Source organism: Podarcis melisellensis (genome assembly GCF_964234715.1).
Source record: "Podarcis melisellensis genome assembly, chromosome: 7".
In the NCBI taxonomy this organism is placed as follows: Eukaryota; Metazoa; Chordata; class Lepidosauria; order Squamata; family Lacertidae; genus Podarcis; species Podarcis melisellensis.
The window spans coordinates 76,545,583-76,554,883 of NC_138539.1; the positions used below are offsets into that span (position 1 = coordinate 76,545,583).

Consider the following 9,301-nt stretch of genomic DNA (forward strand, 5'->3'; position numbering starts at 1 on the left):
TGCCACTCCACCACTGCTGCACGATTTCTGTTCTCATCCTGAAGCAAAGTTCTTAACCCGAGGTACTATTTCTGGGTTAGTGGAGTCTGTAACCTGAAGTGTATGTAACCCGAAGTACCACTGTAATGCTTTTTTTTTTAAAAAAAAAGTAGTATGAACACTGACAACTGGGAAACGCTGGCCTGCAAGTGCTCCAATTGAAGAACAGCCTTTACCAAAGGTGTCATGGACTTTGAAGACGCTTGAACTCAGGATAAAACGTGCTAAGAGAAAAGCATTCTTGGCAAACCCTCACCGTGATCAACTCCTGCCTGGAAACCTAAGTCCCCACTGTGGAAGGATGTGAGGATCCAGAATTGGCCTCCACAGTCACTTACGGACTCACTGTTAAAACTGTGATCATGGAAGAGAATCCTACTCGGCTACGAGGGATCGCCAAACAAGAAGTCCGCTTTCAATGGGTTTTCAACAGTTCCTTCAGAATGTTTCCTATTCTTCATCCTGAGGTTACCTCTGTCTGGGGCGGTGGGGAATAAACCGCTGCAAAGCAGCTGAATTGCATTAAAATCCTGGTATCCACAACAAGAAAGTTTGAGGAAATGCTGCAGGTGAAGAAAACATGTCGTTGCTTAGTCATCTAGTTGTGTCCGACTCTTCGTGACCCCATGGACCAGAGCATGCCAGGCACTTCTGTCTTTACTGCCTCCTGCAGTTTGGTCAAACTCATGCTGGTAGCTTCGAGAACACTATCCAACCATCTCGTCCTCTGTCGTCCCCTTCTCCTTGTGCCCTCCATCTTTCCCAACATCAGGGTCTTTCCCAGGGAGTCTTCTCTTCTCATGAGGTGGCCAAAGTACTGGAGTCTCAGCTTCAGGATCTGCCCTTCCAGTGAGCACTCAGGGCTGATTTCCTTAAGAATGGATAGGTTTGATCTTCTTGCAGTGAAGAAAACATAGCTCTGGGCTATAACTTGATTGCTAGCAGGCATGCAGATCACTGCAGAAACTTCTGCTCCTGGGTTGGGTGCAATCAGTGTTAGCCAAGTTAAGTGTATTCTGGGGATTCTGGAGTCAGAACCATCGCATTGTTTCTGATAGAACCCTCTCACTGTGGCAGTGACTGCAGCATAAACCATTAATAGAGAAAGATGGCAGGAGGAAAAGTCACTTCACACACTTTTGCCCTCTCCTTCTCTCTCTTTCTAAAAATTTGAGTGGAGGTTAGGAGATAATCAGTGGGTAGGAAGGAATGCTTAACCTTTCTCTTCCCACTGATTCTCTCCTGGAAATGTCCTTCCTAGCCTGGTTCTTTTCCTTGCAGGTGGGCTTCCAGTTTTTTTGGTTCGGCTGGGGAATAATGTTAGGAAATCAATTGAGGATTAAATCTCTGTGTGGGAGAAAAACAAAAAGCCATTGTCCTGTGAAGCCTTTTTAGCAGAGTAAAACACTAACACGTTTTGCAGCTTACCAAAGTTTAGGAATAAGGCCATCACACCTTTGCACCCTTTTTATTTGTGGTCCCCTCTTCACCTCCAGTGCAGAGTAAGATAAAAAGTTTTACTTACATTTCTAGCAGATAGCAAATAAGTAAGAAAATGTCTCGTGTACTGAAATATACTCGGAGTCGAGAGTGGGTTTTATGCTCTTTATTCAGCTCATAGTGGTGAGGAGGAATGGGAGTTCTCTCAGTATGTCTGCTTTATATACATTATTTACACAATGGGCCCTATGTGACTGGCTAATTCTGGGATTCTCCTGTAGGCCAATCAGGTTGCGGATTCCCTTCCACCTGGAGCTGGACTGGGTGGCTCCTGTGGACCAATCAGACTGCTGCATTCTGGAACCTATTGTTCTAGGACCAATCAGACTGCTGCCTTTTGGATCCTATTCAACTCAGTACATAACATGTACAAAATACAACATACAAAATAGGCTGCCTTTGCCTGGACACATTTTGCCCCAAAAGCTCAACAACTGCATCCCGGTTTTCACTTTTTGAAATATGGCAACCCTACAACACACGTCTGATCAGATTGGGAGCATGGTGGAGAGAGAGTCTCCTCAGAGGCATAGCTGTCAACTTTGTCCTTTTTTTCCTTTTTAAGGGAAATTCCCTTATTCCAAATAGGATTCCTCGCAAGAAAAGGGAAAAGTTGGCAGCTATGCTCAGAGGCCAAAGGAAGTACAAAGGATCATCTCCTTTGTTACAGGATTCCTGCCCAGAGGTGGGAGGGGAAGTGACCACACAGAGGGTCCTTTCTAGGAAGTTTCTAGCCCTGGGCTTGTCTAGCAAAACATGCATCTGTGATTGGGCTGCAAACCCCACAAAAATGATTCAGATAAACTGGGTGAGCATTTGTAGGGAAAACCTGCTCGTGGGGAAAGGAGTAATCAGTGAGTCTCCTCTCCAAGTGCCCACCTGTCCCCACATTTGTTATATGAGGAAGGAAAACACAGGTTGGAAAAGCCATACTTTTAATCTCACTTGAAGAGCATCTGCAGAAACTTCATAGCTTCCCAATTAGGTGCTATAAAGAACCACCAGGGATGGAATCACGTGGCACCCAGTGGGAAGGTTGGCATTTCTTTGCTCTTCACATCTCATTGCTTTTACGCTCACCTCAGGAAGCCAGTGATTCAGAATGTGCTTTCCACTTCTCCTCTTAGCTATGTACACATTTATTTTAACTCGAGAAGGCCTGCTGCCTCTTTGAGGACATCTCCTTCCCAACCCCCATGCCTTAAAGTGGACTCAACAAATTAAAAGTAGGTAGGCAGAGAAGGAAACGGCTGCTCAGTAAATCTTTGGTAGAGAAAAACAACTATCGAATGAATCAGAAACAGTGTTCTGATTTTATTTCAGGGGTATAAAGAGGATCCAGATGCTGACGTAAAAGTAACCTCACCGGATCAAAAGTCGGCAAGGAAGTCTTGTCCTGGTCAGTCAGAGGAAACAGGCAAGGAGAATAGCAGCTCATGTTGTGTGCAACCAGAACTTCCTTTTAAGTAGCAGTGGTAAAAAGATGTAGGACTGGAATCTCCTGTGTGGAAAAAAAAACATTCAGCTTGTCCTATTTGGTATATGGAGAATGAAATAATGAGTGCCTTTATTTCTGGAGTTTACAGTGATTTACTTATGATATGCTGAAACACACTGGATTACACCGAACTTCCTCTAATCTAACACAAAAGAAAGATGGTTCGGGGCAAACACTCAGGACTAAAACTTGCACCAAGAAGTTCCAGTAGTTTGCAAAAGGATGGTCTTTCTCAGCTTTGGTCTCATCAGAACTTCAGTTCTTAAGATACACATACACGTAGACAGTCGCTTGTTGGATGAGAGCCTCAATTTTCCTGCTAAAATTGATCGGAAAATAGTATGAGGGAAATTGGCGATCAAGGCCGGCCCACCCTTGAGACAAGCTGAGGTAACTGCCTCCAGTGGCAGGATCCACAGGGGCACCAGATTCCAGTGTAGATCTGATGGTTTAATTTAGAAAAGGAAAACCAGTGCAATCTGAGAGAAATAGCACTGGAAGAAAATATAGCATGCAGACAAAACAGAAATAAACAAGAAAGATACCATAGAAGTCAATTCAGATGTAAGCACTCAGGTAGGGTAGGGGCAGAAGAGATTATTAATACTACAGATTACAACGAGGCAAAATACAGCCTTTGTTCACCTTGCCATGAATTGCCTCATGTGAATATTCTCCTCGTCTTCCTGTCTCACAAACACACTGTTTGACACCTGTAAAAAAAAACCAGGATGCTCTTCTGAACCCGACTTACCTTGGACAAACCACAATATTTAACTTACTATGATTACCAGCAGCACAGAGCTGTCTATAAACTGTATTTCTTCCATTCGCCCCCCACCCTTCAGAACCATTACAGTGCATTTTCTGTAAGAATTTTGCCTCCTACAGCTCAGAGGTTTAGAAACTTGACGTTTTAAGTCAACTCACTGAAGTGGGCGACTTCCTTGAGTAGGTTTTGTGAAAACAACGAGATTCATTATGAAAACACGAGTCGGCTGCTCCTTTTCACCTTGGTTAGCCAAGGAAGTCACATCACCAATACAGCAGGAGAGAGGGCCAGCAGCAGCTTTTTAAGAAAAGAAATTTCTTATTGGAAGCTGGAATTCTTAACCATTTCTGCTGGCAATGGTAGCTAAAATCTCATGCTAAAAAAGATGGAGTATAATAGATATTTAGGGATGTGGGTGGCGCTGTGGGTTAAACCACAGAGCCTAGGACTTCCCGATCAGAAGGTTGGCGGTTCGAATCCCCGCGACGGGGTGAGCTCCTGTTGCTCAATCCCTGCTCCTGCCAACCTAACAGTTTGAAAGCACGTCAAAGTGCAAGTAGATAAAGAGGTACTGCTCCAGTGGGAAGGTAAATGGCGTTTCCATGCGCTGCTCTGGTTCACTAGAAGCTACTTAGTCATGCTGGCCACATGACCCGGAAGCTGTACGCCGGCTACCTCGGCCAATAAAGCGAGATGAGTGCAGCAACCCCAGTGTTGGCCCCTAATGGTCAGGGGTGCCTTTACCTTTATAATAGATATTTACAAAGTTAGGCACAAAGATAATAATCAAGGGAGTCTGGAGCGCTTGCTGAAGTCTGCTACTCTTCAAGGGCACATATAATAGTGTTAAAGATTGGTGGGGTGGTGGAATTGACTAGGGATGGCTCTTATGACTGCTTCATTGTACTCAGAGGTCAAGTGACCAATCACCTGCGTTTCCATAAGGTGGAAATTACCATGTCATCATGCACAATGGTGATGCATTCTCTGCTGATTCTGACAAACCAGCCTCCTGACTATAGTGTAACCAGCTTCACACAGCTGAGCTGTGAGCCAAAGGAGCCTAATGGGGGAGCAGAGACGACTTGGGCACAAGAATGATGCCCCATTTCCATCCAGAAATTCCAAAATTGCTTTGCGATATACTGTTGGAGCACTTCCCCGAACCAACACATAAATCTGATCGCCTGTCTAAATCGACACTTTTGACAAACGTCATCTAGAAACAGTGAATTCAGTGTGGCTGACTGAAGTTATTCTGTTGAAGTGCATGCTTGAACTGGGAGAAAAATGTGTTCATAGATCAAAAGACATGTTTTAAAATTGGTCTGAAAATTATTGCTTGTACAGTACTTTGCCCTCTCTTCGGCCTGGTGATATCCCTGACCGCACTCCTTCAGTTTCACACGTAAGTGAACTGCCACTCAGGGCCAACCAGACATGACTTTAATTGCATTTCCCCCAAGTCTCGTCCCCCCTAAATACAGTCATGGGAGAGGGCCAATCAGGATGAGGCTCGGGCACATGGAGAAAGAGGGCTGAACCCTTTCTACCCCACTGTAGTTCTGATGACAATCCTGCCTCCAGCTGAAGAATACCCTCCAACATTTCTCCAAACCACAGAGCCTAGGACTTACCGATCAGAAGGTCGGCAGTTCAAATCCCCGTGACGGGGTGATCTCCCGTTGCTCGGTCCCTGCTCCTGCCAACCTAGCAGTTCGGAAGCACGTCAAGGTGCAAGTAGATAAATAGGTACTGCTCCGGCAGGAAGGTAAACGACGTTTCCGTTTTGAAGGAAGCAGGGGGGTTTCTGTTAAGTTGTGGGTGAACATATCAGACAACACAGCGATTCGTCAAACTGCTCTTGTTTATTCACAGGCCAGAACAGGACTGAACAGAAGGGTTCAGCCAGCCTGCTTATATAGAGCTCCACTAGAACGCAACAGTAACCATTTTCTGTAACTATCCAATCACTGAATGTCAATTTCAATCCCTTATTTGCATATGTGGACCTGAGTGAAAACTACAGTATCCCCCTGCTGGCCCAGGGTGAGAACTTCAGTACATAACAGTTTCAAAGTGGGAGAAAAAAGGATATGGGCTGCTCCACATGACCTGCCTTGTAATCATTTATCCTGATATGCTTGCACAGACCTAACATGGAGGTTAGACCATGTCTGTTCTGTATTGAGCATTAGTCATGATTGATTTATGGGAAGCTTATAAAAAAATGAGCAATCACCTTGAATTTATCCTGATTTGCTTGCTTATTTGTTTATGTATCTTCCCAGGGTTGTTGTTTTTCAGTCAGAGCTCACCGGAACTCAGTTTTTGCACCTCTCAGGTGGGCACCATTGCCATTATAAGAGAACAAGGGAGGTGTTCATGGAGAATTCTGGCACCTCTTTTTCTAGAGAAATAGCACTGCATCTTCCTGTTAGTCATTTGCCTAACCCATACTTTTCAGTGCATTATCTTGCTGCTTTCCTAACTGCCAAACTTTCCAGAAAGCTATGCTTTAAGCAACTTAACAAAATATGTTCTTGCATAGGTCTGTAGTAGGGTTGGGGTGATAGGTGTAAGTGCAGTTGAAATGGGAGCAAAGCAAGGGCTGATTAAGACTGGGATCGTGGTGCAGACATTTTAAAAGATGACTCCAGTCTTGCACATATAGTCCAATAATTGTGTCTGTCAAAAGCATGCAACATTCCTCTACTAAAAATAAATACCGCTTAGAAACCAAGTTTCTACTATAGGAAATGAGACCCTACCTTAAATATTAAAGGTAAAGGTAAAGGTACCCCTGCCCGTACGGGCCAGTCTTGACAGACTCTGGGGTTGTGCGCCCATTTCACTTAAGAGGCCAGGGGCCAGCGCTGTCCGGAGACACTTCCAGGTCACGTGGCCAGCGTGACATCGCTGCTCTGGCGAGCCAGAGCCGCACATGGAAACGCCGTTTACCTTCCCGCTGGTAAGCGGTCCCTATTTATCTACTTGCACCCCGGGGTGCTTTCGAACTGCTAGGTTGGCAGGCGCTGGGACCGAGCAGCGGGAGCGCACCCCGCAGCAGGGATTCGAACCGCCGACCTTTCGATCGGCAAGTCCTAGGCGCTGAGGCTTTAACCCACAGCGCCACCTGTGTCCCTTACCTTAAATATTACAGTGCTTCAAATTTACCTATTCTCTATCAATCAGTTTTGTAGCAAAATAACTTTTTTTTGGGGGGAATTTCAATTAGTTTTTTAAATATAGAGAGGAAGAACCCTACTTTAAATCACCTGATTGCATTTCTTTGACTTGTTTGCTCTCCTGCATTTCAAGGGAGTTTACTTCTGCACTGCTGAGTAAAAATGCTGGAGGAAATAAAGGTGTGCAATTTATTTTGCAGAAAGCTCATCTATCCATAAAGTCCAGCTCCTCGTTGAATTACAGTGGTACCTCGGTTAAGAACTTAATTCGTTCTGGAGGTCTTAACCTGAAACTGTTCTTAACCTGAAGCACCACTTTAACTAATGGGGCCCCACACTGCTGCCTCACCGCGATTTCTGTTCTCATCCTGAAGCAAAGTTCTTAACCCGAGGCACTATTTTTGGGTTAGCGGAGTCTGTAACCTGAAGCGTCTGTAACCTGAGGTACCACTGTATCTTGGACTGTGAAAATGGTGTGAAATACAACTGTTTTCCTCCTGCCACATGCAGTGTCTATTTTTTCATGTATATAAAGTTTACCCGAAAACATTTCCAATTAAGTACTAAGTCAACTTTTCTATGGCACCAACAGTAAAATACCTGAGCTTCTGCCTCCAGCATGAAATTAGACTGAATTCATGGTTTTGAACAAGACCAAAAATATAAAAGTCAATGGCTAGAATCGGGTTATATCCTTTTGTGCTGCTGTTTAGATTCTATGAAATTGCTATTGTGGATTTTATTGTTATGAGCCATCAGTGACAACTGAAGGCAAAAGGCAGGATATAAACATTTTAAGCATACAACCCCAAAGCCACCTTTTCAGCCACAATCATAGTATCCAATTCTGACCATGAACAAGGGCTTCAGCTCAATTTGTAATATCACAATGATCTGATTATTTCAAGAGATGTCATAGCACATCCAGCTACTGCTAATTTTGGGGACAATTTTTAAAAGACTGGACTGTATCCTGATTGTGGGCACCCTGTGCATACCTGGAGTGCTGACTCACTTCCAAATAGCCCCTGCACTTTGCCCAGACTGCCAACAAGTGAGTCTGCAACTTCCTCCTTGGAAAATGTGTCATCTATTATTGACTTTTCAGAGGAGCACAGCTAAGGAAATTGCTCGTAGCTAGTTCCCTCTCATGACCACAAGCGAGCAGTTTTTCCACTGCCCTCAGTCTAACATAAGGAATTAAGCAAAAACAAAACGGTTCTCCAAAGTATATTTCAAATATGCAATGCACATTGCCTACCAACCTTTTGACATGGCAGATTATGGAAGGATCAGCCATTCAGCACATGGGTGAGGCAAAGTAATTAGGACACCAAGGGTCTTATTGGAACTAATAATAGATACATGGTCCTGTTATTGGAAAAACAGATTGCTGATGTCTTTTTGTTATTACACTACACAGCAACTCTGATTTTCAGAGTAGCAACCCTGCATGTTATATTTCTATAATATAATGCGCTCACTTTAAGGCATTCTTGCTTATGCTCTCTGCTGGCTCCAGAAGCCCTTTCCTGCCCCAGACTGGAAGAAATTTAAAGACTATTTGCAGAAACACTGTAAAATTAATGAATGTTAAAATGATGTTGGATTGAAAATAAGTGGCATTAGCAACAAAGTTATTAAGAATATGCAAAAATGAATTGATAATGGATGGAAATATAGAGTTATAATACGTTAAGATATAGAGTTAAGATAAATGAATGAGGGCAAGGATTTGCTGATTTGATTATGTAAATGGGATACAAAAAGGGGAGGTGAGAGGAGGTCAAGGAAACAAGCAAATCAGTTTAAAGTTATAAAAAACGGATTTGTTTTTAATTTCTTCTTATTTTCTTTTTGTCTTTTGTATGTTGTACTTTTATTTTTATTATTTATTTTTTCATGTATTTTTGTACTTATGTCTTTGTAAAACTTTAATAAATATTTCTTTAAAAAAAAACAACAGAAGCCCTTTCCTGCCCCACAAACATTTATATATATTTTGAAATGGAGAGCATATTGGTTGTGCAATGGAACTTCCCACCTTTCCTCCCCCTCCAATTATGGCCCTCTTCAGGTATTACCTTTCTGGGTTCAGAAAACATGCAAGGGTTGTGTGGCAAACATACCAGCTGTGCCAGACTCCATAATTGTCTCTGCTGCTCTCCATTTGAAGGCCAGCTGTGTGGAGCAGACAGCTTGCTGCATCTGTGGGAGCTCCCAATCTATTTTGCAAGCCTGGAAAACAAAGTTCTAAAACATACAGGAGTCACACACAGATATGGAAGGCTCTCCTGTTCACAC

At 43.4% G+C, this 9,301-nt stretch overlaps 1 long non-coding RNA gene across 1 annotated transcript; it reads right to left on the reverse strand.

Moving 5' to 3' along the window:
• Positions 1–2,863: 2,863 nt before the first annotated feature.
• Positions 2,864–4,705, reverse strand: LOC309374311. The gene is made up of 3 exons (XR_014170513.1): positions 4,554–4,705; positions 3,683–3,750; positions 2,864–3,040 (listed from the first exon to the last, which is right to left on the reverse strand). It is a non-coding gene; the product is annotated as an uncharacterized lncRNA (long non-coding RNA).
• Positions 4,706–9,301: the final 4,596 nt, after the last annotated feature.